At 37.0% G+C, this 23586-nt stretch overlaps 42 non-coding genes across 42 annotated transcripts; all 42 read right to left on the bottom strand.

Annotated features, from left to right (window-relative positions):
- Positions 1-57: 57 nt before the first annotated feature.
- On the bottom strand, positions 58-129 carry TRNAG-UCC (transfer RNA glycine (anticodon UCC)). The gene has a single exon. It is a non-coding gene; the product is annotated as a tRNA-Gly (tRNA).
- A 421-nt stretch (positions 130-550) lies between these two features.
- Positions 551-622, bottom strand: TRNAG-UCC (transfer RNA glycine (anticodon UCC)). The gene has a single exon. It is a non-coding gene; the product is annotated as a tRNA-Gly (tRNA).
- Positions 623-1043: 421 nt separating this feature from the next.
- On the bottom strand, positions 1044-1115 carry TRNAG-UCC (transfer RNA glycine (anticodon UCC)). Its single transcript has one exon. It is a non-coding gene; the product is annotated as a tRNA-Gly (tRNA).
- Positions 1116-1536: 421 nt separating this feature from the next.
- TRNAG-UCC (transfer RNA glycine (anticodon UCC)) lies at positions 1537-1608 on the bottom strand. Its single transcript has one exon. It is a non-coding gene; the product is annotated as a tRNA-Gly (tRNA).
- A 421-nt stretch (positions 1609-2029) lies between these two features.
- TRNAG-UCC (transfer RNA glycine (anticodon UCC)) lies at positions 2030-2101 on the bottom strand. Its single transcript has one exon. It is a non-coding gene; the product is annotated as a tRNA-Gly (tRNA).
- Positions 2102-2522: 421 nt separating this feature from the next.
- TRNAG-UCC (transfer RNA glycine (anticodon UCC)) lies at positions 2523-2594 on the bottom strand. Its single transcript has one exon. It is a non-coding gene; the product is annotated as a tRNA-Gly (tRNA).
- Positions 2595-3015: 421 nt separating this feature from the next.
- TRNAG-UCC (transfer RNA glycine (anticodon UCC)) lies at positions 3016-3087 on the bottom strand. The gene has a single exon. It is a non-coding gene; the product is annotated as a tRNA-Gly (tRNA).
- Positions 3088-3508: 421 nt separating this feature from the next.
- Positions 3509-3580, bottom strand: TRNAG-UCC (transfer RNA glycine (anticodon UCC)). Its single transcript has one exon. It is a non-coding gene; the product is annotated as a tRNA-Gly (tRNA).
- Positions 3581-4001: 421 nt separating this feature from the next.
- On the bottom strand, positions 4002-4073 carry TRNAG-UCC (transfer RNA glycine (anticodon UCC)). The gene has a single exon. It is a non-coding gene; the product is annotated as a tRNA-Gly (tRNA).
- A 421-nt stretch (positions 4074-4494) lies between these two features.
- Positions 4495-4566, bottom strand: TRNAG-UCC (transfer RNA glycine (anticodon UCC)). Its single transcript has one exon. It is a non-coding gene; the product is annotated as a tRNA-Gly (tRNA).
- Positions 4567-5480: 914 nt separating this feature from the next.
- TRNAG-UCC (transfer RNA glycine (anticodon UCC)) lies at positions 5481-5552 on the bottom strand. The gene has a single exon. It is a non-coding gene; the product is annotated as a tRNA-Gly (tRNA).
- Positions 5553-5973: 421 nt separating this feature from the next.
- Positions 5974-6045, bottom strand: TRNAG-UCC (transfer RNA glycine (anticodon UCC)). Its single transcript has one exon. It is a non-coding gene; the product is annotated as a tRNA-Gly (tRNA).
- Positions 6046-7452: 1407 nt separating this feature from the next.
- TRNAG-UCC (transfer RNA glycine (anticodon UCC)) lies at positions 7453-7524 on the bottom strand. Its single transcript has one exon. It is a non-coding gene; the product is annotated as a tRNA-Gly (tRNA).
- A 914-nt stretch (positions 7525-8438) lies between these two features.
- On the bottom strand, positions 8439-8510 carry TRNAG-UCC (transfer RNA glycine (anticodon UCC)). Its single transcript has one exon. It is a non-coding gene; the product is annotated as a tRNA-Gly (tRNA).
- A 421-nt stretch (positions 8511-8931) lies between these two features.
- Positions 8932-9003, bottom strand: TRNAG-UCC (transfer RNA glycine (anticodon UCC)). Its single transcript has one exon. It is a non-coding gene; the product is annotated as a tRNA-Gly (tRNA).
- Positions 9004-9917: 914 nt separating this feature from the next.
- TRNAG-UCC (transfer RNA glycine (anticodon UCC)) lies at positions 9918-9989 on the bottom strand. Its single transcript has one exon. It is a non-coding gene; the product is annotated as a tRNA-Gly (tRNA).
- A 421-nt stretch (positions 9990-10410) lies between these two features.
- TRNAG-UCC (transfer RNA glycine (anticodon UCC)) lies at positions 10411-10482 on the bottom strand. The gene has a single exon. It is a non-coding gene; the product is annotated as a tRNA-Gly (tRNA).
- Positions 10483-11396: 914 nt separating this feature from the next.
- Positions 11397-11468, bottom strand: TRNAG-UCC (transfer RNA glycine (anticodon UCC)). The gene has a single exon. It is a non-coding gene; the product is annotated as a tRNA-Gly (tRNA).
- Positions 11469-11889: 421 nt separating this feature from the next.
- On the bottom strand, positions 11890-11961 carry TRNAG-UCC (transfer RNA glycine (anticodon UCC)). Its single transcript has one exon. It is a non-coding gene; the product is annotated as a tRNA-Gly (tRNA).
- Positions 11962-12382: 421 nt separating this feature from the next.
- On the bottom strand, positions 12383-12454 carry TRNAG-UCC (transfer RNA glycine (anticodon UCC)). Its single transcript has one exon. It is a non-coding gene; the product is annotated as a tRNA-Gly (tRNA).
- A 421-nt stretch (positions 12455-12875) lies between these two features.
- Positions 12876-12947, bottom strand: TRNAG-UCC (transfer RNA glycine (anticodon UCC)). The gene has a single exon. It is a non-coding gene; the product is annotated as a tRNA-Gly (tRNA).
- Positions 12948-13368: 421 nt separating this feature from the next.
- On the bottom strand, positions 13369-13440 carry TRNAG-UCC (transfer RNA glycine (anticodon UCC)). Its single transcript has one exon. It is a non-coding gene; the product is annotated as a tRNA-Gly (tRNA).
- A 421-nt stretch (positions 13441-13861) lies between these two features.
- Positions 13862-13933, bottom strand: TRNAG-UCC (transfer RNA glycine (anticodon UCC)). The gene has a single exon. It is a non-coding gene; the product is annotated as a tRNA-Gly (tRNA).
- Positions 13934-14354: 421 nt separating this feature from the next.
- TRNAG-UCC (transfer RNA glycine (anticodon UCC)) lies at positions 14355-14426 on the bottom strand. Its single transcript has one exon. It is a non-coding gene; the product is annotated as a tRNA-Gly (tRNA).
- Positions 14427-14847: 421 nt separating this feature from the next.
- Positions 14848-14919, bottom strand: TRNAG-UCC (transfer RNA glycine (anticodon UCC)). Its single transcript has one exon. It is a non-coding gene; the product is annotated as a tRNA-Gly (tRNA).
- A 421-nt stretch (positions 14920-15340) lies between these two features.
- TRNAG-UCC (transfer RNA glycine (anticodon UCC)) lies at positions 15341-15412 on the bottom strand. The gene has a single exon. It is a non-coding gene; the product is annotated as a tRNA-Gly (tRNA).
- Positions 15413-15833: 421 nt separating this feature from the next.
- On the bottom strand, positions 15834-15905 carry TRNAG-UCC (transfer RNA glycine (anticodon UCC)). Its single transcript has one exon. It is a non-coding gene; the product is annotated as a tRNA-Gly (tRNA).
- Positions 15906-16326: 421 nt separating this feature from the next.
- Positions 16327-16398, bottom strand: TRNAG-UCC (transfer RNA glycine (anticodon UCC)). The gene has a single exon. It is a non-coding gene; the product is annotated as a tRNA-Gly (tRNA).
- A 421-nt stretch (positions 16399-16819) lies between these two features.
- Positions 16820-16891, bottom strand: TRNAG-UCC (transfer RNA glycine (anticodon UCC)). The gene has a single exon. It is a non-coding gene; the product is annotated as a tRNA-Gly (tRNA).
- Positions 16892-17312: 421 nt separating this feature from the next.
- Positions 17313-17384, bottom strand: TRNAG-UCC (transfer RNA glycine (anticodon UCC)). Its single transcript has one exon. It is a non-coding gene; the product is annotated as a tRNA-Gly (tRNA).
- A 421-nt stretch (positions 17385-17805) lies between these two features.
- Positions 17806-17877, bottom strand: TRNAG-UCC (transfer RNA glycine (anticodon UCC)). Its single transcript has one exon. It is a non-coding gene; the product is annotated as a tRNA-Gly (tRNA).
- A 421-nt stretch (positions 17878-18298) lies between these two features.
- Positions 18299-18370, bottom strand: TRNAG-UCC (transfer RNA glycine (anticodon UCC)). Its single transcript has one exon. It is a non-coding gene; the product is annotated as a tRNA-Gly (tRNA).
- Positions 18371-18791: 421 nt separating this feature from the next.
- On the bottom strand, positions 18792-18863 carry TRNAG-UCC (transfer RNA glycine (anticodon UCC)). The gene has a single exon. It is a non-coding gene; the product is annotated as a tRNA-Gly (tRNA).
- Positions 18864-19284: 421 nt separating this feature from the next.
- Positions 19285-19356, bottom strand: TRNAG-UCC (transfer RNA glycine (anticodon UCC)). Its single transcript has one exon. It is a non-coding gene; the product is annotated as a tRNA-Gly (tRNA).
- Positions 19357-19778: 422 nt separating this feature from the next.
- On the bottom strand, positions 19779-19850 carry TRNAG-UCC (transfer RNA glycine (anticodon UCC)). Its single transcript has one exon. It is a non-coding gene; the product is annotated as a tRNA-Gly (tRNA).
- A 421-nt stretch (positions 19851-20271) lies between these two features.
- TRNAG-UCC (transfer RNA glycine (anticodon UCC)) lies at positions 20272-20343 on the bottom strand. The gene has a single exon. It is a non-coding gene; the product is annotated as a tRNA-Gly (tRNA).
- A 421-nt stretch (positions 20344-20764) lies between these two features.
- TRNAG-UCC (transfer RNA glycine (anticodon UCC)) lies at positions 20765-20836 on the bottom strand. The gene has a single exon. It is a non-coding gene; the product is annotated as a tRNA-Gly (tRNA).
- A 421-nt stretch (positions 20837-21257) lies between these two features.
- On the bottom strand, positions 21258-21329 carry TRNAG-UCC (transfer RNA glycine (anticodon UCC)). Its single transcript has one exon. It is a non-coding gene; the product is annotated as a tRNA-Gly (tRNA).
- Positions 21330-21751: 422 nt separating this feature from the next.
- On the bottom strand, positions 21752-21823 carry TRNAG-UCC (transfer RNA glycine (anticodon UCC)). The gene has a single exon. It is a non-coding gene; the product is annotated as a tRNA-Gly (tRNA).
- Positions 21824-22245: 422 nt separating this feature from the next.
- TRNAG-UCC (transfer RNA glycine (anticodon UCC)) lies at positions 22246-22317 on the bottom strand. The gene has a single exon. It is a non-coding gene; the product is annotated as a tRNA-Gly (tRNA).
- Positions 22318-22738: 421 nt separating this feature from the next.
- Positions 22739-22810, bottom strand: TRNAG-UCC (transfer RNA glycine (anticodon UCC)). Its single transcript has one exon. It is a non-coding gene; the product is annotated as a tRNA-Gly (tRNA).
- A 422-nt stretch (positions 22811-23232) lies between these two features.
- TRNAG-UCC (transfer RNA glycine (anticodon UCC)) lies at positions 23233-23304 on the bottom strand. The gene has a single exon. It is a non-coding gene; the product is annotated as a tRNA-Gly (tRNA).
- Between the last annotated feature and the right edge of the window lie 282 nt (positions 23305-23586).

The raw sequence follows: 23586 nt of genomic DNA on the forward strand, positions 1-23586 counted from the left end.
AAGGATTTGCAGAGTTTGTTCACAAAAAGCTTAAAACAAAAAAAAATACCTATTTCATGCGTTGGCCGGGAATCGAACCCAGGTCAACTGCTTGGAAGGCAGCTATGCTCACCACTATACCACCAACGCCTACACTTTATAGTTTTTTTTGTGTAACTTCTCCGGCAGTTACTGCTTAATAGCGTGTCATGAATGAAAGATCAGTATAATTGAATGCAGTAAGTGTTCACAAAAAGATTAAAAAACACAAAATACAAGAAATTATTTTACTTTTGCCACGGGTTCCAAAATTGGAAAATGAGCACAAGGGTTTGCAGAGAGTTTTACAAAAGTTTTAAAAATCACAAGTAGCGATTGCCAGAACATGAAGCAGGGTTACCGTTTTGGAAGGCACCTTTACAAATCAATATAACACCAACACCTACAAAGCATCTCTACTTTTTCTGCGTTCTACGTTTCAGCTAAATTAGTACAAACAATGCAAGATCAGCAGAAGGATTTGCAGAGTTTGTTCACAAAAAGCTTAAAACAAAAAAAAATACCTATTTCATGCGTTGGCCGGGAATCGAACCCGGGTCAACTGCTTGGAAGGCAGCTATGCTCACCACTATACCACCAACGCCTACATTTTATAGTTTTTTTTGTGTATTTTCTCCGGCAGTTACTGCTTAATAGCGTGTCATGAATGAAAGATCAGTATAATTGAATGCAGTAAGTGTTCACAAAAAGATTAAAAAACACAAAATACAAGAAATTATTTTACTTTTGCCACGGGTTCCAAAATTGGAAAATGAGCACAAGGGTTTGCAGAGAGTTTTACAAAAGTTTTAAAAATCACAAGTAGTGATTGCCAGAACATGAAGCAGGGTTACCGTTTTGGAAGGCACCTTTACAAATCAATATAACACCAACACCTACAAAGCATCTCTACTTTTTCTGCGTTCTACGTTTCAGCTAAATTAGTACAAACAATGCAAGATCAGCAGAAGGATTTGCAGAGTTTGTTCACAAAAAGCTTAAAACAAAAAAAAATACCTATTTCATGCGTTGGCCGGGAATCGAACCCGGGTCAACTGCTTGGAAGGCAGCTATGCTCACCACTATACCACCAACGCCTACACTTTATAGTTTTTTTTGTGTATTTTCTCCGGCAGTTACTGCTTAATAGCGTGTCATGAATGAAAGATCAGTATAATTGAATGCAGTAAGTGTTCACAAAAAGATTAAAAAACACAAAATACAAGAAATTATTTTACTTTTGCCACGGGTTCCAAAATTGGAAAATGAGCACAAGGGTTTGCAGAGAGTTTTACAAAAGTTTTAAAAATCACAAGTAGCGATTGCCAGAACATGAAGCAGGGTTACCGTTTTGGAAGGCACCTTTACAAATCAATATAACACCAACACCTACAAAGCATCTCTACTTTTTCTGCGTTCTACGTTTCAGCTAAATTAGTACAAACAATGCAAGATCAGCAGAAGGATTTGCAGAGTTTGTTCACAAAAAGCTTAAAACAAAAAAAAATACCTATTTCATGCGTTGGCCGGGAATCGAACCCGGGTCAACTGCTTGGAAGGCAGCTATGCTCACCACTATACCACCAACGCCTACATTTTATAGTTTTTTTTGTGTATTTTCTCCGGCAGTTACTGCTTAATAGCGTGTCATGAATGAAAGATCAGTATAATTGAATGCAGTAAGTGTTCACAAAAAGATTAAAAAACACAAAATACAAGAAATTATTTTACTTTTGCCACGGGTTCCAAAATTGGAAAATGAGCACAAGGGTTTGCAGAGAGTTTTACAAAAGTTTTAAAAATCACAAGTAGTGATTGCCAGAACATGAAGCAGGGTTACCGTTTTGGAAGGCACCTTTACAAATCAATATAACACCAACACCTACAAAGCATCTCTACTTTTTCTGCGTTCTACGTTTCAGCTAAATTAGTACAAACAATGCAAGATCAGCAGAAGGATTTGCAGAGTTTGTTCACAAAAAGCTTAAAACAAAAAAAAATACCTATTTCATGCGTTGGCCGGGAATCGAACCCGGGTCAACTGCTTGGAAGGCAGCTATGCTCACCACTATACCACCAACGCCTACATTTTATAGTTTTTTTTGTGTATTTTCTCCGGCAGTTACTGCTTAATAGCGTGTCATGAATGAAAGATCAGTATAATTGAATGCAGTAAGTGTTCACAAAAAGATTAAAAAACACAAAATACAAGAAATTATTTTACTTTTGCCACGGGTTCCAAAATTGGAAAATGAGCACAAGGGTTTGCAGAGAGTTTTACAAAAGTTTTAAAAATCACAAGTAGTGATTGCCAGAACATGAAGCAGGGTTACCGTTTTGGAAGGCACCTTTACAAATCAATATAACACCAACACCTACAAAGCATCTCTACTTTTTCTGCGTTCTACGTTTCAGCTAAATTAGTACAAACAATGCAAGATCAGCAGAAGGATTTGCAGAGTTTGTTCACAAAAAGCTTAAAACAAAAAAAAATACCTATTTCATGCGTTGGCCGGGAATCGAACCCGGGTCAACTGCTTGGAAGGCAGCTATGCTCACCACTATACCACCAACGCCTACATTTTATAGTTTTTTTTGTGTATTTTCTCCGGCAGTTACTGCTTAATAGCGTGTCATGAATGAAAGATCAGTATAATTGAATGCAGTAAGTGTTCACAAAAAGATTAAAAAACACAAAATACAAGAAATTATTTTACTTTTGCCACGGGTTCCAAAATTGGAAAATGAGCACAAGGGTTTGCAGAGAGTTTTACAAAAGTTTTAAAAATCACAAGTAGTGATTGCCAGAACATGAAGCAGGGTTACCGTTTTGGAAGGCACCTTTACAAATCAATATAACACCAACACCTACAAAGCATCTCTACTTTTTCTGCGTTCTACGTTTCAGCTAAATTAGTACAAACAATGCAAGATCAGCAGAAGGATTTGCAGAGTTTGTTCACAAAAAGCTTAAAACAAAAAAAAATACCTATTTCATGCGTTGGCCGGGAATCGAACCCGGGTCAACTGCTTGGAAGGCAGCTATGCTCACCACTATACCACCAACGCCTACATTTTATAGTTTTTTTTGTGTATTTTCTCCGGCAGTTACTGCTTAATAGCGTGTCATGAATGAAAGATCAGTATAATTGAATGCAGTAAGTGTTCACAAAAAGATTAAAAAACACAAAATACAAGAAATTATTTTACTTTTGCCACGGGTTCCAAAATTGGAAAATGAGCACAAGGGTTTGCAGAGAGTTTTACAAAAGTTTTAAAAATCACAAGTAGTGATTGCCAGAACATGAAGCAGGGTTACCGTTTTGGAAGGCACCTTTACAAATCAATATAACACCAACACCTACAAAGCATCTCTACTTTTTCTGCGTTCTACGTTTCAGCTAAATTAGTACAAACAATGCAAGATCAGCAGAAGGATTTGCAGAGTTTGTTCACAAAAAGCTTAAAACAAAAAAAAATACCTATTTCATGCGTTGGCCGGGAATCGAACCCGGGTCAACTGCTTGGAAGGCAGCTATGCTCACCACTATACCACCAACGCCTACGCTTTATAGTTTTTTTTGTGTAACTTCTCCGGCAGTTACTGCTTAATAGCGTGTCATGAATGAAAGATCAGTATAATTGAATGCAGTAAGTGTTCACAAAAAGATTAAAAAACACAAAATACAAGAAATTATTTTACTTTTGCCACGGGTTCCAAAATTGGAAAATGAGCACAAGGGTTTGCAGAGAGTTTTACAAAAGTTTTAAAAATCACAAGTAGCGATTGCCAGAACATGAAGCAGGGTTACCGTTTTGGAAGGCACCTTTACAAATCAATATAACACCAACACCTACAAAGCATCTCTACTTTTTCTGCGTTCTACGTTTCAGCTAAATTAGTACAAACAATGCAAGATCAGCAGAAGGATTTGCAGAGTTTGTTCACAAAAAGCTTAAAACAAAAAAAAATACCTATTTCATGCGTTGGCCGGGAATCGAACCCGGGTCAACTGCTTGGAAGGCAGCTATGCTCACCACTATACCACCAACGCCTACATTTTATAGTTTTTTTTGTGTATTTTCTCCGGCAGTTACTGCTTAATAGCGTGTCATGAATGAAAGATCAGTATAATTGAATGCAGTAAGTGTTCACAAAAAGATTAAAAAACACAAAATACAAGAAATTATTTTACTTTTGCCACGGGTTCCAAAATTGGAAAATGAGCACAAGGGTTTGCAGAGAGTTTTACAAAAGTTTTAAAAATCACAAGTAGTGATTGCCAGAACATGAAGCAGGGTTACCGTTTTGGAAGGCACCTTTACAAATCAATATAACACCAACACCTACAAAGCATCTCTACTTTTTCTGCGTTCTACGTTTCAGCTAAATTAGTACAAACAATGCAAGATCAGCAGAAGGATTTGCAGAGTTTGTTCACAAAAAGCTTAAAACAAAAAAAAATACCTATTTCATGCGTTGGCCGGGAATCGAACCCGGGTCAACTGCTTGGAAGGCAGCTATGCTCACCACTATACCACCAACGCCTACATTTTATAGTTTTTTTTGTGTATTTTCTCCGGCAGTTACTGCTTAATAGCGTGTCATGAATGAAAGATCAGTATAATTGAATGCAGTAAGTGTTCACAAAAAGATTAAAAAACACAAAATACAAGAAATTATTTTACTTTTGCCACGGGTTCCAAAATTGGAAAATGAGCACAAGGGTTTGCAGAGAGTTTTACAAAAGTTTTAAAAATCACAAGTAGCGATTGCCAGAACATGAAGCAGGGTTACCGTTTTGGAAGGCACCTTTACAAATCAATATAACACCAACACCTACAAAGCATCTCTACTTTTTCTGCGTTCTACGTTTCAGCTAAATTAGTACAAACAATGCAAGATCAGCAGAAGGATTTGCAGAGTTTGTTCACAAAAAGCTTAAAACAAAAAAAAATACCTATTTCATGCGTTGGCCAGGAATCGAACCCGGGTCAACTGCTTGGAAGGCAGCTATGCTCACCACTATACCACCAACGCCTACGCTTTATAGTTTTTTTTGTGTAACTTCTCCGGCAGTTACTGCTTAATAGCGTGTCATGAATGAAAGATCAGTATAATTGAATGCAGTAAGTGTTCACAAAAAGATTAAAAAACACAAAATACAAGAAATTATTTTACTTTTGCCACGGGTTCCAAAATTGGAAAATGAGCACAAGGGTTTGCAGAGAGTTTTACAAAAGTTTTAAAAATCACAAGTAGCGATTGCCAGAACATGAAGCAGGGTTACCGTTTTGGAAGGCACCTTTACAAATCAATATAACACCAACACCTACAAAGCATCTCTACTTTTTCTGCGTTCTACGTTTCAGCTAAATTAGTACAAACAATGCAAGATCAGCAGAAGGATTTGCAGAGTTTGTTCACAAAAAGCTTAAAACAAAAAAAAATACCTATTTCATGCGTTGGCCGGGAATCGAACCCGGGTCAACTGCTTGGAAGGCAGCTATGCTCACCACTATACCACCAACGCCTACATTTTATAGTTTTTTTTGTGTATTTTCTCCGGCAGTTACTGCTTAATAGCGTGTCATGAATGAAAGATCAGTATAATTGAATGCAGTAAGTGTTCACAAAAAGATTAAAAAACACAAAATACAAGAAATTATTTTACTTTTGCCACGGGTTCCAAAATTGGAAAATGAGCACAAGGGTTTGCAGAGAGTTTTACAAAAGTTTTAAAAATCACAAGTAGTGATTGCCAGAACATGAAGCAGGGTTACCGTTTTGGAAGGCACCTTTACAAATCAATATAACACCAACACCTACAAAGCATCTCTACTTTTTCTGCGTTCTACGTTTCAGCTAAATTAGTACAAACAATGCAAGATCAGCAGAAGGATTTGCAGAGTTTGTTCACAAAAAGCTTAAAACAAAAAAAAATACCTATTTCATGCGTTGGCCGGGAATCGAACCCGGGTCAACTGCTTGGAAGGCAGCTATGCTCACCACTATACCACCAACGCCTACATTTTATAGTTTTTTTTGTGTATTTTCTCCGGCAGTTACTGCTTAATAGCGTGTCATGAATGAAAGATCAGTATAATTGAATGCAGTAAGTGTTCACAAAAAGATTAAAAAACACAAAATACAAGAAATTATTTTACTTTTGCCACGGGTTCCAAAATTGGAAAATGAGCACAAGGGTTTGCAGAGAGTTTTACAAAAGTTTTAAAAATCACAAGTAGCGATTGCCAGAACATGAAGCAGGGTTACCGTTTTGGAAGGCACCTTTACAAATCAATATAACACCAACACCTACAAAGCATCTCTACTTTTTCTGCGTTCTACGTTTCAGCTAAATTAGTACAAACAATGCAAGATCAGCAGAAGGATTTGCAGAGTTTGTTCACAAAAAGCTTAAAACAAAAAAAAATACCTATTTCATGCGTTGGCCAGGAATCGAACCCGGGTCAACTGCTTGGAAGGCAGCTATGCTCACCACTATACCACCAACGCCTACGCTTTATAGTTTTTTTTGTGTAACTTCTCCGGCAGTTACTGCTTAATAGCGTGTCATGAATGAAAGATCAGTATAATTGAATGCAGTAAGTGTTCACAAAAAGATTAAAAAACACAAAATACAAGAAATTATTTTACTTTTGCCACGGGTTCCAAAATTGGAAAATGAGCACAAGGGTTTGCAGAGAGTTTTACAAAAGTTTTAAAAATCACAAGTAGCGATTGCCAGAACATGAAGCAGGGTTACCGTTTTGGAAGGCACCTTTACAAATCAATATAACACCAACACCTACAAAGCATCTCTACTTTTTCTGCGTTCTACGTTTCAGCTAAATTAGTACAAACAATGCAAGATCAGCAGAAGGATTTGCAGAGTTTGTTCACAAAAAGCTTAAAACAAAAAAAAATACCTATTTCATGCGTTGGCCAGGAATCGAACCCGGGTCAACTGCTTGGAAGGCAGCTATGCTCACCACTATACCACCAACGCCTACGCTTTATAGTTTTTTTTGTGTAACTTCTCCGGCAGTTACTGCTTAATAGCGTGTCATGAATGAAAGATCAGTATAATTGAATGCAGTAAGTGTTCACAAAAAGATTAAAAAACACAAAATACAAGAAATTATTTTACTTTTGCCACGGGTTCCAAAATTGGAAAATGAGCACAAGGGTTTGCAGAGAGTTTTACAAAAGTTTTAAAAATCACAAGTAGCGATTGCCAGAACATGAAGCAGGGTTACCGTTTTGGAAGGCACCTTTACAAATCAATATAACACCAACACCTACAAAGCATCTCTACTTTTTCTGCGTTCTACGTTTCAGCTAAATTAGTACAAACAATGCAAGATCAGCAGAAGGATTTGCAGAGTTTGTTCACAAAAAGCTTAAAACAAAAAAAAATACCTATTTCATGCGTTGGCCGGGAATCGAACCCGGGTCAACTGCTTGGAAGGCAGCTATGCTCACCACTATACCACCAACGCCTACATTTTATAGTTTTTTTTGTGTATTTTCTCCGGCAGTTACTGCTTAATAGCGTGTCATGAATGAAAGATCAGTATAATTGAATGCAGTAAGTGTTCACAAAAAGATTAAAAAACACAAAATACAAGAAATTATTTTACTTTTGCCACGGGTTCCAAAATTGGAAAATGAGCACAAGGGTTTGCAGAGAGTTTTACAAAAGTTTTAAAAATCACAAGTAGCGATTGCCAGAACATGAAGCAGGGTTACCGTTTTGGAAGGCACCTTTACAAATCAATATAACACCAACACCTACAAAGCATCTCTACTTTTTCTGCGTTCTACGTTTCAGCTAAATTAGTACAAACAATGCAAGATCAGCAGAAGGATTTGCAGAGTTTGTTCACAAAAAGCTTAAAACAAAAAAAAATACCTATTTCATGCGTTGGCCAGGAATCGAACCCGGGTCAACTGCTTGGAAGGCAGCTATGCTCACCACTATACCACCAACGCCTACGCTTTATAGTTTTTTTTGTGTAACTTCTCCGGCAGTTACTGCTTAATAGCGTGTCATGAATGAAAGATCAGTATAATTGAATGCAGTAAGTGTTCACAAAAAGATTAAAAAACACAAAATACAAGAAATTATTTTACTTTTGCCACGGGTTCCAAAATTGGAAAATGAGCACAAGGGTTTGCAGAGAGTTTTACAAAAGTTTTAAAAATCACAAGTAGCGATTGCCAGAACATGAAGCAGGGTTACCGTTTTGGAAGGCACCTTTACAAATCAATATAACACCAACACCTACAAAGCATCTCTACTTTTTCTGCGTTCTACGTTTCAGCTAAATTAGTACAAACAATGCAAGATCAGCAGAAGGATTTGCAGAGTTTGTTCACAAAAAGCTTAAAACAAAAAAAAATACCTATTTCATGCGTTGGCCGGGAATCGAACCCGGGTCAACTGCTTGGAAGGCAGCTATGCTCACCACTATACCACCAACGCCTACATTTTATAGTTTTTTTTGTGTATTTTCTCCGGCAGTTACTGCTTAATAGCGTGTCATGAATGAAAGATCAGTATAATTGAATGCAGTAAGTGTTCACAAAAAGATTAAAAAACACAAAATACAAGAAATTATTTTACTTTTGCCACGGGTTCCAAAATTGGAAAATGAGCACAAGGGTTTGCAGAGAGTTTTACAAAAGTTTTAAAAATCACAAGTAGTGATTGCCAGAACATGAAGCAGGGTTACCGTTTTGGAAGGCACCTTTACAAATCAATATAACACCAACACCTACAAAGCATCTCTACTTTTTCTGCGTTCTACGTTTCAGCTAAATTAGTACAAACAATGCAAGATCAGCAGAAGGATTTGCAGAGTTTGTTCACAAAAAGCTTAAAACAAAAAAAAATACCTATTTCATGCGTTGGCCGGGAATCGAACCCGGGTCAACTGCTTGGAAGGCAGCTATGCTCACCACTATACCACCAACGCCTACATTTTATAGTTTTTTTTGTGTATTTTCTCCGGCAGTTACTGCTTAATAGCGTGTCATGAATGAAAGATCAGTATAATTGAATGCAGTAAGTGTTCACAAAAAGATTAAAAAACACAAAATACAAGAAATTATTTTACTTTTGCCACGGGTTCCAAAATTGGAAAATGAGCACAAGGGTTTGCAGAGAGTTTTACAAAAGTTTTAAAAATCACAAGTAGCGATTGCCAGAACATGAAGCAGGGTTACCGTTTTGGAAGGCACCTTTACAAATCAATATAACACCAACACCTACAAAGCATCTCTACTTTTTCTGCGTTCTACGTTTCAGCTAAATTAGTACAAACAATGCAAGATCAGCAGAAGGATTTGCAGAGTTTGTTCACAAAAAGCTTAAAACAAAAAAAAATACCTATTTCATGCGTTGGCCAGGAATCGAACCCGGGTCAACTGCTTGGAAGGCAGCTATGCTCACCACTATACCACCAACGCCTACGCTTTATAGTTTTTTTTGTGTAACTTCTCCGGCAGTTACTGCTTAATAGCGTGTCATGAATGAAAGATCAGTATAATTGAATGCAGTAAGTGTTCACAAAAAGATTAAAAAACACAAAATACAAGAAATTATTTTACTTTTGCCACGGGTTCCAAAATTGGAAAATGAGCACAAGGGTTTGCAGAGAGTTTTACAAAAGTTTTAAAAATCACAAGTAGCGATTGCCAGAACATGAAGCAGGGTTACCGTTTTGGAAGGCACCTTTACAAATCAATATAACACCAACACCTACAAAGCATCTCTACTTTTTCTGCGTTCTACGTTTCAGCTAAATTAGTACAAACAATGCAAGATCAGCAGAAGGATTTGCAGAGTTTGTTCACAAAAAGCTTAAAACAAAAAAAAATACCTATTTCATGCGTTGGCCGGGAATCGAACCCGGGTCAACTGCTTGGAAGGCAGCTATGCTCACCACTATACCACCAACGCCTACATTTTATAGTTTTTTTTGTGTATTTTCTCCGGCAGTTACTGCTTAATAGCGTGTCATGAATGAAAGATCAGTATAATTGAATGCAGTAAGTGTTCACAAAAAGATTAAAAAACACAAAATACAAGAAATTATTTTACTTTTGCCACGGGTTCCAAAATTGGAAAATGAGCACAAGGGTTTGCAGAGAGTTTTACAAAAGTTTTAAAAATCACAAGTAGTGATTGCCAGAACATGAAGCAGGGTTACCGTTTTGGAAGGCACCTTTACAAATCAATATAACACCAACACCTACAAAGCATCTCTACTTTTTCTGCGTTCTACGTTTCAGCTAAATTAGTACAAACAATGCAAGATCAGCAGAAGGATTTGCAGAGTTTGTTCACAAAAAGCTTAAAACAAAAAAAAATACCTATTTCATGCGTTGGCCGGGAATCGAACCCGGGTCAACTGCTTGGAAGGCAGCTATGCTCACCACTATACCACCAACGCCTACATTTTATAGTTTTTTTTGTGTATTTTCTCCGGCAGTTACTGCTTAATAGCGTGTCATGAATGAAAGATCAGTATAATTGAATGCAGTAAGTGTTCACAAAAAGATTAAAAAACACAAAATACAAGAAATTATTTTACTTTTGCCACGGGTTCCAAAATTGGAAAATGAGCACAAGGGTTTGCAGAGAGTTTTACAAAAGTTTTAAAAATCACAAGTAGCGATTGCCAGAACATGAAGCAGGGTTACCGTTTTGGAAGGCACCTTTACAAATCAATATAACACCAACACCTACAAAGCATCTCTACTTTTTCTGCGTTCTACGTTTCAGCTAAATTAGTACAAACAATGCAAGATCAGCAGAAGGATTTGCAGAGTTTGTTCACAAAAAGCTTAAAACAAAAAAAAATACCTATTTCATGCGTTGGCCAGGAATCGAACCCGGGTCAACTGCTTGGAAGGCAGCTATGCTCACCACTATACCACCAACGCCTACGCTTTATAGTTTTTTTTGTGTAACTTCTCCGGCAGTTACTGCTTAATAGCGTGTCATGAATGAAAGATCAGTATAATTGAATGCAGTAAGTGTTCACAAAAAGATTAAAAAACACAAAATACAAGAAATTATTTTACTTTTGCCACGGGTTCCAAAATTGGAAAATGAGCACAAGGGTTTGCAGAGAGTTTTACAAAAGTTTTAAAAATCACAAGTAGCGATTGCCAGAACATGAAGCAGGGTTACCGTTTTGGAAGGCACCTTTACAAATCAATATAACACCAACACCTACAAAGCATCTCTACTTTTTCTGCGTTCTACGTTTCAGCTAAATTAGTACAAACAATGCAAGATCAGCAGAAGGATTTGCAGAGTTTGTTCACAAAAAGCTTAAAACAAAAAAAAATACCTATTTCATGCGTTGGCCGGGAATCGAACCCGGGTCAACTGCTTGGAAGGCAGCTATGCTCACCACTATACCACCAACGCCTACGCTTTATAGTTTTTTTTGTGTAACTTCTCCGGCAGTTACTGCTTAATAGCGTGTCATGAATGAAAGATCAGTATAATTGAATGCAGTAAGTGTTCACAAAAAGATTAAAAAACACAAAATACAAGAAATTATTTTACTTTTGCCACGGGTTCCAAAATTGGAAAATGAGCACAAGGGTTTGCAGAGAGTTTTACAAAAGTTTTAAAAATCACAAGTAGCGATTGCCAGAACATGAAGCAGGGTTACCGTTTTGGAAGGCACCTTTACAAATCAATATAACACCAACACCTACAAAGCATCTATACTTTTTCTGCGTTCTACGTTTCAGCTAAATTAGTACAAACAATGCAAGATCAGCAGAAGGATTTGCAGAGTTTGTTCACAAAAAGCTTAAAACAAAAAAAAATACCTATTTCATGCGTTGGCCGGGAATCGAACCCGGGTCAACTGCTTGGAAGGCAGCTATGCTCACCACTATACCACCAACGCCTACGCTTTATAGTTTTTTTTGTGTAACTTCTCCGGCAGTTACTGCTTAATAGCGTGTCATGAATGAAAGATCAGTATAATTGAATGCAGTAAGTGTTCACAAAAAGATTAAAAAACACAAAATACAAGAAATTATTTTACTTTTGCCACGGGTTCCAAAATTGGAAAATGAGCACAAGGGTTTGCAGAGAGTTTTACAAAAGTTTTAAAAATCACAAGTAGCGATTGCCAGAACATGAAGCAGGGTTACCGTTTTGGAAGGCACCTTTACAAATCAATATAACACCAACACCTACAAAGCATCTCTACTTTTTCTGCGTTCTACGTTTCAGCTAAATTAGTACAAACAATGCAAGATCAGCAGAAGGATTTGCAGAGTTTGTTCACAAAAAGCTTAAAACAAAAAAAAATACCTATTTCATGCGTTGGCCGGGAATCGAACCCGGGTCAACTGCTTGGAAGGCAGCTATGCTCACCACTATACCACCAACGCCTACGCTTTATAGTTTTTTTTGTGTAACTTCTCCGGCAGTTACTGCTTAATAGCGTGTCATGAATGAAAGATCAGTATAATTGAATGCAGTAAGTGTTCACAAAAAGATTAAAAAACACAAAATACAAGAAATTATTTTACTTTTGCCACGGGTTCCAAAATTGGAAAATGAGCACAAGGGTTTGCAGAGAGTTTTACAAAAGTTTTAAAAATCACAAGTAGCGATTGCCAGAACATGAAGCAGGGTTACCGTTTTGGAAGGCACCTTTACAAATCAATATAACACCAACACCTACAAAGCATCTCTACTTTTTCTGCGTTCTACGTTTCAGCTAAATTAGTACAAACAATGCAAGATCAGCAGAAGGATTTGCAGAGTTTGTTCACAAAAAGCTTAAAACAAAAAAAAATACCTATTTCATGCGTTGGCCGGGAATCGAACCCAGGTCAACTGCTTGGAAGGCAGCTATGCTCACCACTATACCACCAACGCCTACATTTTATAGTTTTTTTGTGTATTTTCTCCGGCAGTTACTGCTTAATAGCGTGTCATGAATGAAAGATCAGTATAATTGAATGCAGTAAGTGTTCACAAAAAGATTAAAAAACACAAAATACAAGAAATTATTTTACTTTTGCCACGGGTTCCAAAATTGGAAAATGAGCACAAGGGTTTGCAGAGAGTTTTACAAAAGTTTTAAAAATCACAAGTAGCGATTGCCAGAACATGAAGCAGGGTAACCGTTTTGGAAGGCACCTTTACAAATCAATATAACACCAACACCTACAAAGCATCTCTACTTTTTCTGCGTTCTACGTTTCAGCTAAATTAGTACAAACAATGCAAGATCAGCAGAAGGATTTGCAGAGTTTGTTCACAAAAAGCTTAAAACAAAAAAAAAATACCTATTTCATGCGTTGGCCGGGAATCGAACCCAGGTCAACTGCTTGGAAGGCAGCTATGCTCACCACTATACCACCAACGCCTACATTTTATAGTTTTTTTTGTGTATTTTCTCCGGCAGTTACTGCTTAATAGCGTGTCATGAATGAAAGATCAGTATAATTGAATGCAGTAAGTGTTCACAAAAAGATTAAAAAACACAAAATACAAGAAATTATTTTACTTTTGCCACGGGTTCCAAAATTGGAAAATGAGCACAAGGGTTTGCAGAGAGTTTTACAAAAGTTTAAAAAATCACAAGTAGCGATTGCCAGAACATGAAGCAGGGTTACCGTTTTGGAAGGCACCTTTACAAATCAATATAACACCAACACCTACAAAGCATCTCTACTTTTTCTGCGTTCTACGTTTCAGCTAAATTAGTACAAACAATGCAAGATCAGCAGAAGGATTTGCAGAGTTTGTTCACAAAAAGCTTAAAACAAAAAAAAATACCTATTTCATGCGTTGGCCGGGAATCGAACCCGGGTCAACTGCTTGGAAGGCAGCTATGCTCACCACTATACCACCAACGCCTACGCTTTATAGTTTTTTTTGTGTAACTTCTCCGGCAGTTACTGCTTAATAGCGTGTCATGAATGAAAGATCAGTATAATTGAATGCAGTAAGTGTTCACAAAAAGATTAAAAAACACAAAATACAAGAAATTATTTTACTTTTGCCACGGGTTCCAAAATTGGAAAATGAGCACAAGGGTTTGCAGAGAGTTTTACAAAAGTTTTAAAAATCACAAGTAGCGATTGCCAGAACATGAAGCAGGGTTACCGTTTTGGAAGGCACCTTTACAAATCAATATAACACCAACACCTACAAAGCATCTCTACTTTTTCTGCGTTCTACGTTTCAGCTAAATTAGTACAAACAATGCAAGATCAGCAGAAGGATTTGCAGAGTTTGTTCACAAAAAGCTTAAAACAAAAAAAAATACCTATTTCATGCGTTGGCCGGGAATCGAACCCAGGTCAACTGCTTGGAAGGCAGCTATGCTCACCACTATACCACCAACGCCTACATTTTATAGTTTTTTTGTGTATTTTCTCCGGCAGTTACTGCTTAATAGCGTGTCATGAATGAAAGATCAGTATAATTGAATGCAGTAAGTGTTCACAAAAAGATTAAAAAACACAAAATACAAGAAATTATTTTACTTTTGCCACGGGTTCCAAAATTGGAAAATGAGCACAAGGGTTTGCAGAGAGTTTTACAAAAGTTTTAAAAATCACAAGTAGCGATTGCCAGAACATGAAGCAGGGTAACCGTTTTGGAAGGCACCTTTACAAATCAATATAACACCAACACCTACAAAGCATCTCTACTTTTTCTGCGTTCTACGTTTCAGCTAAATTAGTACAAACAATGCAAGATCAGCAGAAGGATTTGCAGAGTTTGTTCACAAAAAGCTTAAAACAAAAAAAAAATACCTATTTCATGCGTTGGCCGGGAATCGAACCCAGGTCAACTGCTTGGAAGGCAGCTATGCTCACCACTATACCACCAACGCCTACATTTTATAGTTTTTTTTGTGTATTTTCTCCGGCAGTTACTGCTTAATAGCGTGTCATGAATGAAAGATCAGTATAATTGAATGCAGTAAGTGTTCACAAAAAGATTAAAAAACACAAAATACAAGAAATTATTTTACTTTTGCCACGGGTTCCAAAATTGGAAAATGAGCACAAGGGTTTGCAGAGAGTTTTACAAAAGTTTAAAAAATCACAAGTAGCGATTGCCAGAACATGAAGCAGGGTTACCGTTTTGGAAGGCACCTTTACAAATCAATATAACACCAACACCTACAAAGCATCTCTACTTTTTCTGCGTTCTACGTTTCAGCTAAATTAGTACAAACAATGCAAGATCAGCAGAAGGATTTGCAGAGTTTGTTCACAAAAAGCTTAAAACAAAAAAAAATACCTATTTCATGCGTTGGCCGGGAATCGAACCCGGGTCAACTGCTTGGAAGGCAGCTATGCTCACCACTATACCACCAACGCCTACATTTTATAGTTTTTTTTGTGTATTTTCTCCGGCAGTTACTGCTTAATAGCGTGTCATGAATGAAAGATCAGTATAATTGAATGCAGTAAGTGTTCACAAAAAGATTAAAAAACACAAAATACAAGAAATTATTTTACTTTTGCCACGGGTTCCAAATTTGGAAAATGAGCACAAGGGTTTGCAGAGAGTTTTACAAAAGTTTTAAAAATCACAAGTAGCGATTGCCAGAACATGAAGCAGGGTTACCGTTTTGGAAGGCACCTTTACAAATCAATATAACACCAACACCTACAAAGCATCTCTACTTTTTCTGCGTTCTACGTTTCAGCTAAATTAGTACAAACAATGCAAGATCAGCAGAAGGATTTGCAGAGTTTGTTCACAAAAAGCTTAAAACAGAAAAAAATACCTATTTCATGTGTTGGCCGGGAATCGAACCCGGGTCAACTGCTTGGAAGGCAGCTATGCTCACCACTATACCACCAACGCCTACACTTTATAGTTTTTTTTGTGTAACTTCTCCGGCAGTTACTGCTTAATAGCGTGTCATGAATGAAAGATCAGTATAATTGAATGCAGTAAGTGTTCACAAAAAGATTAAAAAACACAAAATACAAGAAATTATTTTACTTTTGCCACGGGTTCCAAAATTGGAAAATGAGCACAAGGGTTTGCAGAGAGTTTTACAAAAGTTTTAAAAATCACAAGTAGCGATTGCCAGAACATGAAGCAGGGTTACCGTTTTGGAAGGCACCTTTACAAATCAATATAACACCAACACCTACAAAGCATCTCTACTTTTTCTGCGTTCTACGTTTCAGCTAAATTAGTACAAACAATGCAAGATCAGCAGAAGGATTTGCAGAGTTTGTTCACAAAAAGCTTAAAACAAAAAAAAATACCTATTTCATGCGTTGGCCGGGAATCGAACCCAGGTCAACTGCTTGGAAGGCAGCTATGCTCACCACTATACCACCAACGCCTACATTTTATAGTTTTTTTGTGTATTTTCTCCGGCAGTTACTGCTTAATAGCGTGTCATGAATGAAAGATCAGTATAATTGAATGCAGTAAGTGTTCACAAAAAGATTAAAAAACACAAAATACAAGAAATTATTTTACTTTTGCCACGGGTTCCAAAATTGGAAAATGAGCACAAGGGTTTGCAGAGAGTTTTACAAAAGTTTTAAAAATCACAAGTAGCGATTGCCAGAACATGAAGCAGGGTAACCGTTTTGGAAGGCACCTTTACAAATCAATATAACACCAACACCTACAAAGCATCTCTACTTTTTCTGCGTTCTACGTTTCAGCTAAATTAGTACAAACAATGCAAGATCAGCAGAAGGATTTGCAGAGTTTGTTCACAAAAAGCTTAAAACAAAAAAAAAATACCTATTTCATGCGTTGGCCGGGAATCGAACCCAGGTCAACTGCTTGGAAGGCAGCTATGCTCACCACTATACCACCAACGCCTACATTTTATAGTTTTTTTTGTGTATTTTCTCCGGCAGTTACTGCTTAATAGCGTGTCATGAATGAAAGATCAGTATAATTGAATGCAGTAAGTGTTCACAAAAAGATTAAAAAACACAAAATACAAGAAATTATTTTACTTTTGCCACGGGTTCCAAAATTGGAAAATGAGCACAAGGGTTTGCAGAGAGTTTTACAAAAGTTTAAAAAATCACAAGTAGCGATTGCCAGAACATGAAGCAGGGTTACCGTTTTGGAAGGCACCTTTACAAATCAATATAACACCAACACCTACAAAGCATCTCTACTTTTTCTGCGTTCTACGTTTCAGCTAAATTAGTACAAACAATGCAAGATCAGCAGAAGGATTTGCAGAGTTTGTTCACAAAAAGCTTAAAACAAAAAAAAATACCTATTTCATGCGTTGGCCGGGAATCGAACCCGGGTCAACTGCTTGGAAGGCAGCTATGCTCACCACTATACCACCAACGCCTACATTTTATAGTTTTTTTTGTGTATTTTCTCCGGCAGTTACTGCTTAATAGCGTGTCATGAATGAAAGATCAGTATAATTGAATGCAGTAAGTGTTCACAAAAAGATTAAAAAACACAAAATACAAGAAATTATTTTACTTTTGCCACGGGTTCCAAATTTGGAAAATGAGCACAAGGGTTTGCAGAGAGTTTTACAAAAGTTTTAAAAATCACAAGTAGCGATTGCCAGAACATGAAACAGGGTTACCGTTTTGGAAGGCACCTTTACAAATCAATATAACACCAACACCTACAAAGCATCTCTACTTTTTCTGCGTTCTACGTTTCAGCTAAATTAGTACAAACAATGCAAGATCAGCAGAAGGATTTGCAGAGTTTGTTCACAAAAAGCTTAAAACAGAAAAAAATACCTATTTCATGTGTTGGCCGGGAATCGAACCCGGGTCAACTGCTTGGAAGGCAGCTATGCTCACCACTATACCACCAACGCCTACACTTTATAGTTTTTTTTGTGTAACTTCTCCGGCAGTTACTGCTTAATAGCGTGTCATGAATGAAAGATCAGTATAATTGAATGCAGTAAGTGTTCACAAAAAGATTAAAAAACACAAAATACAAGAAATTATTTTACTTTTGCCACGGGTTCCAAAATTGGAAAATGAGCACAAGGGTTTGCAGAGAGTTTTACAAAAGTTTTAAAAATCACAAGTAGCGATTGCCAGAACATGAAGCAGGGTAACCGTTTTGGAAGGCACCTTTACAAATCAATATAACACCAACACCTACAAAGCATCTCTACTTTTTCTGCGTTCTACGTTTCAGCTAAATTAGTACAAACAATGCAAGATCAGCAGAAGGATTTGCAGAGTTTGTTCACAAAAAGCTTAAAACAAAAAAAAATACCTATTTCATGCGTTGGCCGGGAATCGAACCCGGGTCAACTGCTTGGAAGGCAGCTATGCTCACCACTATACCACCAACGCCTACATTTTATAGTTTTTTTGTGTATTTTCTCCGGCAGTTACTGCTTAATAGCGTGTCATGAATGAAAGATCAGTATAATTGAATGCAGTAAGTGTTCACAAAAAGATTAAAAAACACAAAATACAAGAAATTATTTTACTTTTGCCACGGGTTCCAAAATTGGAAAATGAGCACAAGGGTTTGCAGAGAGTTTTACAAAAGTTTTAAAAATCACAAGTAGCGATTGCCAGAACATGAAGCAGGGTAACCGTTTTGGAAGGCACCTTTACAAATCAATATAACACCAACACCTACAAAGCATCTCTACTTTTTCTGCGTTCTACGTTTCAGCTAAATTAGTACAAACAATGCAAGATCAGCAGAAGGATTTGCAGAGTTTGTTCACAAAAAGCTTAAAACAAAAAAAAAATACCTATTTCATGCGTTGGCCGGGAATCGAACCCAGGTCAACTGCTTGGAAGGCAGCTATGCTCACCACTATACCACCAACGCCTACATTTTATAGTTTTTTTTGTGTATTTTCTCCGGCAGTTACTGCTTAATAGCGTGTCATGAATGAAAGATCAGTATAATTGAATGCAGTAAGTGTTCACAAAAAGATTAAAAAACACAAAATACAAGAAATTATTTTACTTTTGCCACGGGTTCCAAAATTGGAAAATGAGCACAAGGGTTTGCAGAGAGTTTTACAAAAGTTTAAAAAATCACAAGTAGCGATTGCCAGAACATGAAGCAGGGTTACCGTTTTGGAAGGCACCTTTACAAATCAATATAACACCAACACCTACAAAGCATCTCTACTTTTTCTGCGTTCTACGTTTCAGCTAAATTAGTACAAACAATGCAAGATCAGCAGAAGGATTTGCAGAGTTTGTTCACAAAAAGCTTAAAACAAAAAAAAATACCTATTTCATGCGTTGGCCGGGAATCGAACCCGGGTCAACTGCTTGGAAGGCAGCTATGCTCACCACTATACCACCAACGCCTACATTTTATAGTTTTTTTTGTGTATTTTCTCCGGCAGTTACTGCTTAATAGCGTGTCATGAATGAAAGATCAGTATAATTGAATGCAGTAAGTGTTCACAAAAAGATTAAAAAACACAAAATACAAGAAATTATTTTACTTTTGCCACGGGTTCCAAATTTGGAAAATGAGCACAAGGGTTTGCAGAGAGTTTTACAAAAGTTTTAAAAATCACAAGTAGCGATTGCCAGAACATGAAACAGGGTTACCGTTTTGGAAGGCACCTTTACAAATCAATATAACACCAACACCTACAAAGCATCTCTACTTTTTCTGCGTTCTACGTTTCAGCTAAATTAGTACAAACAATGCAAGATCAGCAGAAGGATTTGCAGAGTTTGTTCACAAAAAGCTTAAAACAAAAAAAAAATACCTATTTCATGCGTTGGCCGGGAATCGAACCCAGGTCAACTGCTTGGAAGGCAGCTATGCTCACCACTATACCACCAACGCCTACATTTTATAGTTTTTTTTGTGTATTTTCTCCGGCAGTTACTGCTTAATAGCGTGTCATGAATGAAAGATCAGTATAATTGAATGCAGTAAGTGTTCACAAAAAGATTAAAAAACACAAAATACAAGAAATTATTTTACTTTTGCCACGGGTTCCAAAATTGGAAAATGAGCACAAGGGTTTGCAGAGAGTTTTACAAAAGTTTAAAAAATCACAAGTAGCGATTGCCAGAACATGAAGCAGGGTTACCGTTTTGGAAGGCACCTTTACAAATCAATATAACACCAACACCTACAAAGCATCTCTACTTTTTCTGCGTTCTACGTTTCAGCTAAATTAGTACAAACAATGCAAGATCAGCAGAAGGATTTGCAGAGTTTGTTCACAAAAAGCTTAAAACAAAAAAAAATACCTATTTCATGCGTTGGCCGGGAATCGAACCCGGGTCAACTGCTTGGAAGGCAGCTATGCTCACCACTATACCACCAACGCCTACATTTTATAGTTTTTTTTGTGTATTTTCTCCGGCAGTTACTGCTTAATAGCGTGTCATGAATGAAAGATCAGTATAATTGAATGCAGTAAGTGTTCACAAAAAGATTAAAAAACACAAAATACAAGAAATTATTTTACTTTTGCCACGGGTTCCAAATTTGGAAAATGAGCACAAGGGTTTGCAGAGAGTTTTACAAAAGTTTTAAAAATCACAAGTAGCGATTGCCAGAACATGAAACAGGGTTACCGTTTTGGAAGGCACCTTTACAAATCAATATAACACCAACACCTACAAAGCATCTCTACTTTTTCTGCGTTCTACGTTTCAGCTAAATTAGTACAAACAATGCAAGATCAGCAGAAGGATTTGCAGAGTTTGTTCACAAAAAGCTTAAAACAGAAAAAAATACCTATTTCATGTGTTGGCCGGGAATCGAACCCGGGTCAACTGCTTGGAAGGCAGCTATGCTCACCACTATACCACCAACGCCTACACTTTATAGTTTTTTTTGTGTAACTTCTCCGGCAGTTACTGCTTAATAGCGTGTCATGAATGAAAGATCAGTATAATTGAATGCAGTAAGTGTTCACAAAAAGATTAAAAAACACAAAATACAAGAAATTATTTTACTTTTGCCACGGGTTCCAAAATTGGAAAATGAGCACAAGGGTTTGCAGAGAGTTTTACAAAAGTTTTAAAAATCACAAGTAGCGATTGCCAGAACATGAAGCAGGGTTACCGTTTTGGAAGGCACCTTTACAAATCAATATAACACCAACACCTACAAAGCATCTCTACTTTTTCTGCGTTCTACGTTTCAGCTAAATTAGTACAAACAATGCAAGATCAGCAGAAGGATTTGCAGAGTTTGTTCACAAAAAGCTTAAAACAAAAAAAAATACCTATTTCATGCGTTGGCCGGGAATCGAACCCGGGTCAACTGCTTGGAAGGCAGCTATGCTCACCACTATACCACCAACGCCTACATTTTATAGTTTTTTTTGTGTATTTTCTCCGGCAGTTACTGCTTAATAGCGTGTCATGAATGAAAGATCAGTATAATTGAATGCAGTAAGTGTTCACAAAAAGATTAAAAAACACAAAATACAAGAAATTATTTTACTTTTGCCACGGGTTCCAAAATTGGAAAATGAGCACAAGGGTTTGCAGAGAGTTTTACAAAAGTTTTAAAAATCACAAGTAGCGATTGCCAGAACATGAAGCAGGGTAACCGTTTTGGAAGGCACCTTTACAAATCAATATAACACCAACACCTACAAAGCATCTCTACTTTTTCTGCGTTCTACGTTTCAGCTAAATTAGTACAAACAATGCAAGATCAGCAGAAGGATTTGCAGAGTTTGTTCACAAAAAGCTTAAAACAAAAAAAAAATACCTATTTCATGCGTTGGCCGGGAATCGAACCCGGGTCAACTGCTTGGAAGGCAGCTATGCTCACCACTATACCACCAACGCCTACATTTTATAGTTTTTTTTGTGTATTTTCTCCGGCAGTTACTGCTTAATAGCGTGTCATGAATGAAAGATCAGTATAATTGAATGCAGTAAGTGTTCACAAAAAGATTAAAAAACACAAAATACAAGAAATTATTTTACTTTTGCCACGGGTTCCAAAATTGGAAAATGAGCACAAGGGTTTGCAGAGAGTTTTACAAAAGTTTAAAAAATCACAAGTAGCGATTGCCAGAACATGAAGCAGGGTTACCGTTTTGGAAGGCACCTTTACAAATCAATATAACACCAACACCTACAAAGCATCTCTACTTTTTCTGCGTTCTACGTTTCAGCTAAATTAGTACAAACAATGCAAGATCAGCAGAAGGATTTGCAGAGTTTGTTCACAAAAAGCTTAAAACAAAAAAAAAATACCTATTTCATGCGTTGGCCGGGAATCGAACCCGGGTCAACTGCTTGGAAGGCAGCTATGCTCACCACTATACCACCAACGCCTACATTTTATAGTTTTTTTTGTGTATTTTCTCCGGCAGTTACTGCTTAATAGCGTGTCATGAATGAAAGATCAGTATAATTGAATGCAGTAAGTGTTCACAAAAAGATTAAAAAACACAAAATACAAGAAATTATTTTACTTTTGCCACGGGTTCCAAAATTGGAAAATGAGCACAAGGGTTTGCAGAGAGTTTTACAAAAGTTTAAAAAATCACAAGTAGCGATTGCCAGAACATGAAGCAGGGTTACCGTTTTGGAAGGCACCTTTACAAATCAATATAACACCAACACCTACAAAGCATCTCTACTTTTTCTGCGTTCTACGTTTCAGCTAAATTAGTACAAACAATGCAAGATCAGCAGAAGGATTTGCAGAGTTTGTTCACAAAAAGCTTAAAACAAAAAAAAATACCTATTTCATGCGTTGGCCGGGAATCGAACCCGGGTCAACTGCTTGGAAGGCAGCTATGCTCACCACTATACCACCAACGCCTACATTTTATAGTTTTTTTTGTGTATTTTCTCCGGCAGTTACTGCTTAATAGCGTGTCATGAATGAAAGATCAGTATAATTGAATGCAGTAAGTGTTCACAAAAAGATTAAAAAACACAAAATACAAGAAATTATTTTACTTTTGCCACGGGTTCCAAAATTGGAAAATGAGCACAAGGGTTTGCAGAGAGTTTTACAAAAGTTTTAAAAATCACAAGTAGCGATTGCCAGAACATGAAGCAGGGTAACCGTTTTGGAAGGCACCTTTACAAATCAATATAACACCAACACCTACAAAGCATCTCTACTTTTTCTGCGTTCTACGTTTCAGCTAAATTAGTACAAACAATGCAAGATCAGCAGAAGGATTTGCAGAGTTTGTTCACAAAAAGCTTAAAACAAAAAAAAAATACCTATTTCATGCGTTGGCCGGGAATCGAACCCGGGTCAACTGCTTGGAAGGCAGCTATGCTCACCACTATACCACCAACGCCTACATTTTATAGTTTTTTTTGTGTATTTTCTCCGGCAGTTACTGCTTAATAGCGTGTCATGAATGAAAGATCAGTATAATTGAATGCAGTAAGTGTTCACAAAAAGATTAAAAAACACAAAATACAAGAAATTATTTTACTTTTGCCACGGGTTCCAAAATTGGAAAATGAGCACAAGGGTTTGCAGAGAGTTTTACAAAAGTTTAAAAAATCACAAGTAGCGATTGCCAGAACATGAAGCAGGGTTACCGTTTTGGAAGGCACCTTTACAAATCAATATA

The sequence above is a fragment of the Rhinoderma darwinii genome, chromosome 4, assembly GCF_050947455.1.
Source record: "Rhinoderma darwinii isolate aRhiDar2 chromosome 4, aRhiDar2.hap1, whole genome shotgun sequence".
NCBI lineage: Eukaryota > Metazoa > Chordata > Amphibia > Anura > Rhinodermatidae > Rhinoderma > Rhinoderma darwinii.